The sequence below is a fragment of the Lactuca sativa genome, chromosome 1, assembly GCF_002870075.4.
Source record: "Lactuca sativa cultivar Salinas chromosome 1, Lsat_Salinas_v11, whole genome shotgun sequence".
Lineage (NCBI taxonomy): Eukaryota > Viridiplantae > Streptophyta > Magnoliopsida > Asterales > Asteraceae > Lactuca > Lactuca sativa.
In genome coordinates, this window is record NC_056623.2 from 141744843 (window position 1) to 141757002 (window position 12160).

The 12160-nt window shown below is 31.7% G+C and overlaps 1 long non-coding RNA gene across 1 annotated transcript; it reads right to left on the minus strand.

Annotated features, from left to right (window-relative positions):
* Positions 1-10908: 10908 nt before the first annotated feature.
* On the minus strand, positions 10909-11956 carry LOC111906626 (uncharacterized). The gene is made up of 3 exons (XR_002855283.2): positions 11639-11956; positions 11465-11529; positions 10909-11205 (listed from the first exon to the last, which is right to left on the minus strand). It is a non-coding gene; the product is annotated as an uncharacterized LOC111906626 (long non-coding RNA).
* Between the last annotated feature and the right edge of the window lie 204 nt (positions 11957-12160).

Sequence of the window (12160 nt, forward strand, 5' to 3'; positions counted from 1 at the left end):
CACTGGCACTCAACCCGAGGAGGAAACTCCGGTTGAACCGATTGACGTATCATTACCTCTTAGACGTTCCAAAAGAGTTAGAGTTCAACCCCAGTTGTATGGTTTTCATATTACTACCGAAGGGGACACGTATATTAGTGATAGTACACTAGTAAACCTTGATGAACCTAATAGCTATAAGGAAGCCATGGCAGGCCCGGAGTCTGCGAAATGGAAAGAGGCAATGGATAGCGAGATCTAATCCATGTATGATAACCAAGTTTGGAATTTGGTTGATAATGTGCCCGGACGTAAGACCATTGGGTGCAAATGGATCTTCAATAAGAAGACCGACGTGGATGGAAACGTACACACATATAAGGTGCGATTGGTTGCGAAGGGCTTTACTCAAACTCCCGGAGTTGACTATGATGTGACCTTGTCACCAGTTGTGAAGATAAAGTCTATTAGAGTGATGCTAACTATTGCCGCATTTCATGATTATGAGATTTGGCAAATGGATGTCAAGACCGCTTTCCTTAACGGGAAGTTGGCTGAGGATGTTTACATGGCTCAGCCAGAAGGGTTTGTGGATCCGAAGCATCCGAATAGAGTGTGTAAGCTTGAGAAGTCCATTTATGGACTTAAGCAAGCGTCTCGCAGATAGAATCTTTGCTTCGATGAGAAATTCAAAGAGTTTGGATTTGTACGAAGCGAAGATGAATCGTGTGTATATGTCAAAGTCAGTGGGAGTATAGTAAGCTTTCTCGTTCTATATGTCGATGACATATTGATCATAGGAAACGACGTCCCAACTCTGCAGGAGCTTAAGTCCTGGCTCGAGAAGTGCTTCGCTATGAAGGACCTCGGAGAGGCTTCCTATATTTTGGGAATAAGGATAGTGAGAGAAAGAAGTAAGAGACTAATAGGACTTAGTTAGAACACTTACTTAGAGAAAGTACTAAAGCGTTTTAGTATGGAAAACTCGAAGAAGGGAGAATTACCGATACAAAGTAATGCCAAGTTGAGTAAGACTCAAAGTCCGAGTACCGAAGCTGAGATAGCAGAAATGAGCCGAGTTCCATACGCTTCCGCTGTTGGCTCAATCATGTATGTTATGACTTGTACTCGCCCTGATGTAGCCTTTGCCTTGAGCATGGTTAGTAGATATCAAGGGAACCCTGGCAGAGCCCATTGGATTGCGGTGAAGAATATCCTTAAGTACCTTCGGAGGACGAAGGAATGGTTCTTAGTCCTCGGAGGGAGTGATGACTTGAAGGTGCGAGGGTACAGTGACGCCAGCTTTCAGACCGACAGGGACAACTACCGTTCGCAGTCGGGCTGGGTCTTTACCCTAAATGGAGGAGTAGTAACTTGGAAAAGTTTCAAGCAGGAAACCATAGCTGATTCAACGTGTGAATCAGAGTACATTGCAGCGAGCGAAGCGTCGAAGGAGGCAATATGGTTGAAGAACTTCATTGGTGACCTTGTATTTGTACCTGCCATAAAGGAGCCCATGGAGATTTTCTGTGATAATGAAGGAGCGATTGCCTTGACCAAGGAACCGAGGGATCATGGTAGATCTTGACATATCGACAGAAAATATCACTTCATTAGACATTGTGTAGAAGAAGGACAACTCGTAGTGAAGAGGATATCATCAGAAGATAACCCAGCAGATCCGCTTACGAAGGGACTGAGTAGGGTTAAGCACTTGCAGCATGCTAGGAGTATTGGGTTGAAGGATGATATTAGCATAGATTAGATAGTAGTAGAAACGTGTAATAGATAAATGTAATTAACATTTGATGATTAAATAAAGGAGTATTATTTATGAGTAATGTTAATGTCTTATGTTAATTGTTTAACTATTGTTTCATTTTGCATGTTTTGACTTCCAGAATAATTGAGTTTATTAAGAATAATAGAATTATTCAAACTGTCCACAATCGTTCATATGTTGGAAGTAGATATGAATGAAGATTGTCATGAATTGGTGTGTAGATTGTCTAAATGGTATTAGACATAGCAAAAGATTGATGTAACGTTCATGAGTGCTTATGAACTGGTTTTGAGCATTGGAACAAACCCGCGCTTGCTGGAATCACCTTATGGAATATGATAGAAAGGGTGATCGCAAGACGATAATATCATATAGTCTTAAGACCTAGATATATGGTTTGTTATTTGTTAATTGGTTGTACATTGATAATGCGAAACCGCATCAGTAACTTGATGTTATAAAACGCATTGTTGTGTATAGTTGATTAATGAATAAGTAAATGCATATAAGTCGAAGTTTATCTGTAACTTTTATCCTAAGAGGGTAAAAGCGATATCTCGGCCGCTCGATGATTTGATTTGACTTATGTGCCGGCCCCGGTCAGAACTAAATTGATATGTTCGATTAAGTTCTATGTCAAATAAATCGGAGATCGAGAAACCAAAATGCTAGACTAATTGTTCCATAGAATTGTCAGCATGATATCTAACAGAGGAATCTACGATCCCTTATCTAAAGGACAATATTGATTAGATCAGAGTTTGACAGCGTCTTTGAGAGCTACGATTGCTAATCGGATTGTACTTGAGCATATAGTTACTAGACTTATCCAAGTGGGAGACTGTTGGAATAGAGTCTAAGGTTGCAACTATATTAGGCAAGTATTTGACCCGGTTGTGCATGGTCCTTTTGGGTTGCCTTCACCATAGCAACTTGACAGGATGATTTATTATGAGAGAATAAATATTATTAATATATTATGGGAATAATATAAGGAATAATAATATTATTATTTAATTAATGTAAGTCATAAATTAATTAGGAATTAATTTGGTGACTTAAAAAGATTAATTAAATAAAAGGGTATAAACTGTCAATTATTTGATAGTTACACTTTGGGCTATAAATCCTTTAAGGATAAGAGGTGGACGATTTCTAGGGTTAAGGATGGCCATAAAATCGTCCAAGGCTTATCATGGAAAGGATTGGGATTGCTTAGGGCTTAAGTTATCCAATTAGGGTTTAAGGGTGAAACCCTAGGAGCCTTGCAAGTATAAATAGACCCTTGGGGCAAGGGAAATCGACACCTATCTCTTAGAAAAGAAACCCTGGCCGATTTTCTTCCTCCCCTCTCTCTCAAATCATCCTCCTTGCTAGTTGGTGTTTGTAAGCCATTAGAGGAGTGACATTTGTGACTCTAAAGCTCCAAGAACAAGAAGATCAAACAAGTGTTTCAAGGTAAGCTTCTAACTCTGATTTTGTATTGTTCTCATACTCTATTAGCCATTAGAAGTCTTGGATTCAATGCATGTTTAATAGAGAAACCTAGATCCAAGCATTAGGGTTTGCATGTGCACATAGGAATGTTCATATGGCTAAAACCCATCAAACCCCTCATTTGATGAGTTTTTTATTTATCTACTTTGCTTTTTGGCAATAACTTTTTAATATATATATATATATATATATATATATATATATATATATATATATATATATATATGAAAAAAATCAATGTTATTAAAATTTAATTCTCTACAAAATGAGTACAATCATGAAAATTTGAATAAAAATTATTTTTTTTAATTTTTATTTTTTATAAAAAAAACCCATAAAAAGAATTCTCCAAAAATCATAAAAATTTAAGGGATACTTCTACTCAATATATTAATGACTTTGTAAAAAGTGTTTTTCAAAAATAAGTTTCTTAAGTATTTATTTTTAATTTTAAGAAATATTATTTTTTTAAAAAAAATGTTAAACAAAATAGGATCTATATTGTGATGATTCAAAATATTTATGATTAAAAAAAAATGATTCAACTTCTTTATGATCCTTAATTTGTTATCATCTAAAAATATTTAGACTCTAGTATTTTATAATCATTATTTATATCTTTTATGATAAAATATACATAATTCAAAATATATAAAGATCCATAACTTTTTTTGAACAAAAACCATATTTAATTGAACATATTATTGATCCAAAAATCATATGATTCAAAAATAATTTGATGCAAAATACTACAATTCAAGATAATTTGATTCAAAAAAAGTATGAACAAAAAACATTATGATATTTGATATTCTTCTTATTTAAATTTTTATACGTGTTAAACATTAAAAACCCAAACTGATATTTAGTTCAAAAAATAAAAAATCAAAAAATAAAAAAAAAATAAAGAAAAGTACTAGTACCTTCAAGTATGTAGTAAATATATTAAAACAGAAAAAAATAAAAATTAAAAAAAAGGAATAAAAAAACGAAAAAAAATTAAACGTCAAAACCGAGCATATATCTATTTTAAAAAAAATTAAAATTTTTTAACGAAAAATATAAAATAAAAATAAAAATTAACGAATTTGTATTAGTTAACAAAGATGTGGATCGCATGCGAACGCATCACGACAAAGTATTTGGGTCTGGCATTTGTACAATTGACGAAATGAGTGGTGGATAATTGTTATCGTAGTCCTCAACATTTTTTGAGACATCATCGGAATCGGACCCTATATATATATATATATATATATATATATATATATATATATATATATATATATATATATATATATATAGTATTTGGGTCTGGCATTTGTACAATTGACGAAATGAGTGGTGGATAATTGTTATCGTAGTCCTCAACATTTTTTGAGACATCATCGGAATCGGACCCTATATATATATATATATATATATATATATATATATATATATATATATATATATATATATATATATATATATATATATCGAGTATCCATTTCTTCAAGGGTCTACGTCAAACCCAATAGTTGGGAGTGATGTGTTCGTATACGACTCACGTCAGTGGTAATTATATATGCACTCGAGGATTTAATCACGTGCGACGAGCATCCATAAAATGTCATTTCAGTGAGTTTTATTATTTATTTTCGCTTATTTTTTGTTTTTACTTTTAAAAAAACTTCAATTTTTTTTTAAACATAGATATACTCAGTTTTCAGGTTTTTTGTTTATCATTATTTTTATTTTATTTTATTTTTCTTATTTTTCCATTTTTCTAAAATTATTATTTTTATGTTTTTTCATTTTTTAATCTATTTACTACATACTTTAAGATAATAGTGTTGTTGTTTATTTATTTATTTATTTTTTGATTTTTTAAACTAAATGTCGGATTGAATTTTTAATGTTAAACAATTATAAAAGTTTTAATTACTTAAATATATTAAGCATTATAATATTCTCGGTTTATATTAACGGCCCTCTCGACATATCAGAAAAAAGCACCACAGAACTCACAAACCCAGGTACAGTCACCACAATCAACATACTGGGGAAGAACAGAAAAGGCTTCAAAACGGCGGCACCTACGCCGGCCAGTTACAGGAACAGCAACAGAAGATGAACCATACGACAATCACAACCGCCACACATAGAGGCAGACGGCGGCTGTTCAACATCTAAGAGAAAGGAGATTCAGTCAATTGAAACAAACAAACCCTACTACAGAGGAATCAGGATGAGGAAGTGGGGGAAGTGGGTCACCGAGATTCGAGAACTCGATAAACGTTCTCGTATTTGGTTTGGTTCTTACTCCTCCCCCGTCGACGCCGGTCGTGCCTACGACACCGACGTTTTCTACCTCCATGGCCCATCGACACGTCTTAATATCCCTGATTCAATCGGAGACGACAGTGATCTACATGACCTCTCCTCCGATTCGATTAGAAAGAAGGCCACAGAGGCCGGAGGTACGGTCGAAGACGTACGTGTAGGTGGTGGAGAAGATATCTGATAAGATAGGCGGTGGGAGAAGTATGAGGAACAAAAATGAAAGCGGTGGAAGGAACTGGTAACAAAGAACGAAGCAAGCCGTTTGGGATGGTGGGCGGTGACCATGGTTGAGGCAGTAAACCCAGCTACAGTACCTGTGGTCAGGTACTGTAGCTAAGGAGCAAGAATTTTAATATATATATATATATATATATATATATATATATATATATATATATATATATATATATATATATATATATAATTATAATAATTGTGGATCAAAATATTTTGAATCAAACTATTTTGGATTATATAAATTTTGAATTAAACTATTTTGGGTTATATAATTTTTGAATTTTTAATGGTTATAAAATGTTTGAATCAACATATTTTTAGATCATAATAAATGAATGATCATAAACATGTTAAATCATAACTTTTTTTTGAATTATAAATATTTTAAATCATGTTATATCATATGATGTTCATCATTTTAAAAAAAATTATAATTTTTCAAAATAAATTTCGTATCTAATCAGCCTTATAAAAAAATTTTCAAAATTTCATAATATATGATATATAATAAACCTTTCAAAAAGATTTTTAATTTGGAGAACGAAAATATTAACGTCATAATTTTTATAAAAATTTAAAATCATTTAAAAAAATGTTTATATCCTTAACAATATATTTTATAATTTCTTTGTTACAAACTCACTAAATTAGTATTACAAAGAATTGTATCATTTTCTTTTTTGAATTTGGATAAAAAAAAAGTAATTATATTTACAAAAAAGTATTTTTTAAAATTAAAAAAATAATTTTATAAGATTTGGAGAAAATGTTTCTAATCATTCATCTATGCCTGCCGTTTAAAAAAAAAATTCTAATCATTCATTTCTGTTAATAAAAAATATCCAGTTTCCAAAAAATAAAAAACATCCGGTGTGTTGGATTTATAAAATGAAGGATCTAACAGTATTTTTGTAATAAAGTCGTATTAAATTCTTTAACAGTTCACCATTTCTAAAGTTGTTATCTAAATTCCTTTAAATATCGGATTTTAATTTTATTTATTAACTAGTAAATACTTTAAAAGTCTAAGGGAGCGTTTGGTTGGTTGGTTAGAATTAAATTCGGGGGAAAAGAAATCTAAGTCCACCATATTCCAATGTATCGTCCAACTTTTTACTATAGAATTACAATTCTGATACAAAATAATAATAATAATAATAATAATAATAATAATAATAAATTGTTCATCATTTAGGAGAAAACATTTTCCTTTAAAAAGATGATAAAATGAATTCTGTGCTATGAAGCAAAGTGACATTTTACCTTATTACCCTTGTTTTATTTCAAAAAATAATCTCTACCACCATCACTCATTATCACCGTCACAACCATACACCCACCCACCACCATCTTTAGCACCGCCACCACCACCATTACCACCCACCATCACCATCATCATCACCGCCACTTCCGCCCACCACCACCCGTTACCACTACCGTTACTATCAACGTCACCACCACCACCACCACCATCACCTACCACCGCTACCGCCACCCTTCACCACCTACCACCACTGCCATCGCAACCACCTACCACCACCGTTACTACCACCCACCACCAGCCACCACTACTGCCAACACAAATGCCACCGCCACCGCCACCACCACCCACCATCATCACCACCTACCCTCGCTACCGCCACTACCACTACCACCCACCTACCGTCACCACCATCACAACCTAACACCGCTACCACCTATCACCACCAATACCACCTACCCCCATTACCACTACCATCTACCGCCACAACCACCGCCTACCATCAGTATCACTACCACCACCACCTAAAACCACTACGACTACCATGCACCATCACTGTCGCCGCTACCATCACCCACGACCCTCTCTCGCCACCCCCATTACCATCACCACCCGTGACCGCCACCACCAGTACCATCATCGCCACTACCACCCCACCACCACTATCACCACCAGCCACCGCCACCACTACTACCACCACCACTACCACTAACATGAAAGATCAATTAATACAATGAAAAACTAAGCAAAACATACAAAAATGGAAATTCTATCATTTTACATGGATTGCAATTCAATTTCATGCCAACCAAATAGAATATAAAATTAATTTCAATTCCATTTCTTGTTAACCAAACAATATATGAACTTAGATAAAATTCCAGACAGATTCGTTTCCCAATTTCAATTCTAATTCCTTTAGAAACATTTTGTGAACCAAACAACACCTAAATACTTAATTGATAAACAAATGTATTTCCACTTTATTATAAAAAAAATATTTTAAGCATTTTGATCCGTCAATATAATATGTTATATTAAACACGAAATCATGAATTCCTTGAAACTTTGATTAATCAATTCTAATAAATGAAAATCATTATTGTTGAATGTCATATTCATATTCCATTTCATATATATATATATATATATATATATATATATATATATATATATATATATATATATATCAATTTTGTTGTTTCTTCCATTTACTTAAATTCCATATAATATTTAAATGTAAATGTGATAATTGTAATAAATACAATTGTAAATACATATCAATTTATCAATTTAATTAATGCAAGTTTATTTTTTTAACTTCTAAGTTTCTAAATTTAATCCAATTATTTTGTTTGTTTATTTATATATACATATTATTTGTTTAAATTAAAAAAAAAAAAAGAAACAAAAAAAGTTAAAAATAATAAATTGAACATTACATTTTAATAATTCAATATTTTTCTTTTATTCTTTGTAAATTCAAACTTCCTAAAGTTATAAGTTTCATTTTTTCTAATAAACTCATATAATAGACGAGTTTCACAACTAGTAGTGAATGTATAATAACTAATTTTTAGTTCTTATTTATATTGTTATCGATGTTTTTTTTATCTATGAAAATAATTTGTGAAATAAGTCACGTGTCATATATACTTATAAAATGAGTGAAACTAATAAGCAACATTAAATTTTTGTTTATTTTTATTATTTGTTTTTAGGTTATTATTAATAAGTTTAATTACTAGTTAATGAAATTTCGATCAATCAAAATTTGGTAACTGTATTCTCTTCAAAATGGGTATTCAACAAAATTGTATATATGAATATTATAATTGAAGATTTTAAATTTATCTTGATTATTCACATATTTTAATAACTATTAAAATATTTGATATTAAGTATTAACAGTTATATGAAAGGATCCAAACGCATAAAAGTATAAAATAAAATATTAAATTTGAAACACAAATTAAATTATCATTATTTTGGTTCACATTTAATTTCCTAATATTATCATATCGGAAAAAGAAACTTTCGTGGGAAAACAAACCTTAAGGGGAATAATTCACTTTCAACTAGAAATGGAGCTTGGTAAAACCCCATTATTGCACTAGCAGCAAGAGTCCAGAAATAGAAGATTGCTACTGTAATCTTCTCAGCAGCATACAGGTAATTGGACCCTCTAGCCCAGCCCACAACGTCAAGAAAGGGAGCTAACACTACTGCGTAATTACCTACAACAATATTTGTAGGAAATTCATAGGTGTAATCCGTTAACTATAGAATTCCTACAAAAAACGGGTTGTAGGAAAAACCCTCGTGGGTAATTTTTTTCTACAGCTTTCCTACAGAATATTCTGTTAGAAATTTACCTACGGAATATACCAAACTATATAACGGTTTTTCAATTGAAGCTCTGTTTGAAACTAAAAAAATCTTGTTCAAAACCATTTTCGGGATTCTAAAAGTTAAATGGACAGTTGCCAATAAAAACAATCTCATCAAAGAATACCCTCAACATCCTAAAATCGTAGGCATAAGGAAGTTCTCATAGTTTGGTTCATTCGAAACATTTCACGACCTTTCCTATTTATAGAAGAGGAAACATTCTCTTGTTTACTGTCACCATCGATGTGGGATGAAGACATTGTAATAAAACACACTTTCTTGTTAATAAAACATTATTCAACTTATTTAGTAAAACACATTTCTCTTGTTTACCCTTTCTTTATTGTTCAATAGTTCCATTTTTCTATAATCTCGTAAGTTGTTATCTAAAAAAGTAAGTTTTTATTGAATAATTTTTTGTTCAATTCTAAAATCATAAATTCAGTTAAGTACTTGATATAGAAAGTTTGTTTATATGTATTTTCAAAATTCAAAAGTTCATTATAAAAATAATTTATTTATAAAATATAATTAGCGTATATATTTCGTGCTTTTGATCAAATCGATTTTTCAAACAATTATAATTTTATGTTTAGGTAGATGCTTTTTTATATTTATATAACATTATGTAATTTTTTTAAAATATCATTGGAAACAATTTGAAAAAGCATGTGAGTTTCAAATGTAAGTAGTGAAAGGAAAATGCTTTTTTTATGGTCCAAATAAATCAAACTCGGACCGATTCAACTAAATATACCAAGCTACATATTTTTTTTTTCTAGTGAAACCCGGTTTGTATATATTTCGTGCTTTTGAATCAAAGTGATTTTTCAAACAGTTATAATTTTAGGTTTAGGTAGATGCTTTATTATATTTATATAAAATTATGTAACTTATTTATAATATTATTAGAAATAATTTGAAAAATCATGAGAGTTTCAAATGTTTGTTGTGAAAGGAAATTGATTCTTTTATCGGTCCAAATTGATCCAGCTTTTGTTCAACTTAATATATCCAACTACATAATTTTTTTCTAACTGAAACACAGTTTAAACCTGAAAAAAATCGGTTCAAAACCATTTTTGGAATTCTAAAAGTTAAATGGACACTTGCCAATATAGACAATCACACCAAATAATACCTTCAAAATCCTACAAAGATAGGCATGAGGAGTTCTCATGGTTTGGTCTCTTTGAAACATTTCACAACCTTTCCTATTTATAGAAAAGGAAACATTCTCTTGTTTAGTCTCACTATCGATGTGGGATGAAGACATTGTAATAAAACACCCTTTCTTGTTTATAGAACATTATTTAACTTATTTATAATATTATTGTAAAGAAATTGGAAAGTCATGGAAGTTTCAAATGAATGTGGTGAAAGGAAATTAAAAAATGGAGTTTCAAATGCATGAGATTCAAGAAAAAATGCTAGCTTTATAAGTATGTATAATATATATATCATAGTTTTACAAAAATAATGTGATTATGATCCTTTAAAAGTTACAAAATTTTAATGAAAACTGTAAAGGATGTACTTAAGACAAGACCGGATGGCTTTACCACCCATAGAGTATGCAGCTACATAGAACTTTGGTCCCATGTTCAAATGATCAACAAGCTCTTGGATACCATGTCAAACACTTCACAGTTGCTTTAGTGTCTGATCACTCTCTCCAAAACCAGGAAGGGTATTTGTCACAAATTAACAACCCCAGTTCTTTCACAAGAGCCTGTAAAAATCGCAATGTACTCAGAACCTAAACCTTTTCAAGGATGAAAAAGAACAAATTAAAGGAAGATCAATAATTAATCCATACCAGTAAAACTGGCAGCAAAAGGGTGATGGTACTTATTCAAGTTGAAATCATGGATGAATATCAGTTTATAATGGTTCATATATCCAAAATGTATATATCATCTAAAGTCTAAGCATCATTCATTAAATTGTAATACATATCTCAATTCCTCAGGGTTGGATGTAATAGTTACCTTAGAAATCCGATAGAGATGCATTTGTAGTCATCTACCCATACGGCCATACCCAACAATCCAACCTTCCAAAATACAAGGTTTGCAGTTACTAATTACATAACTTTCTGTAAAGATAGACCAATTCAATACCCATTACAAAATCGTCAATAAAGATGGTTTAAAGAAAAATACCTGAATCAACCTTATTGGAAGTTGTAAATGAACAAGATGTCGAATGTGTTGTAGTCCCTTCAAGTCTCGTCCTAACAATTCTGCCTGTCAGCGTCTTCTTCCTCAGACAACCTAAGCCCTTGTCGATAGACATAAGTAGCAGAACCTTCAATGGAAATGGGAGCAAGGTGAAGGTGTTGGCGGTTCTTGATTCCGGAGGCCGGGAGTAGCAACAACGATGGGGATGACATTATCTATGGTTGATTTTGGTGCTCCGTAGCATACATCATCGTAACCTAGTCTCAGAATTTGAAAAACGGGACCAGGAAAAAGGGGATTTTCTGGGGGAAATTAGAAATTTTGGACCACAATAAGAGGGAAAGCCCATTAAATATTTAGGTCTCTAGTAAATCAGTAGGCAACGTAAACCGTAGGAAATTTGTAGGAAATCAAAATATTAAGTTAATTTAATTTAACAACAACAACAACATAATAATAATAATAATAATAATAATAATAATAATTTATTAAAATAGTTCCTAT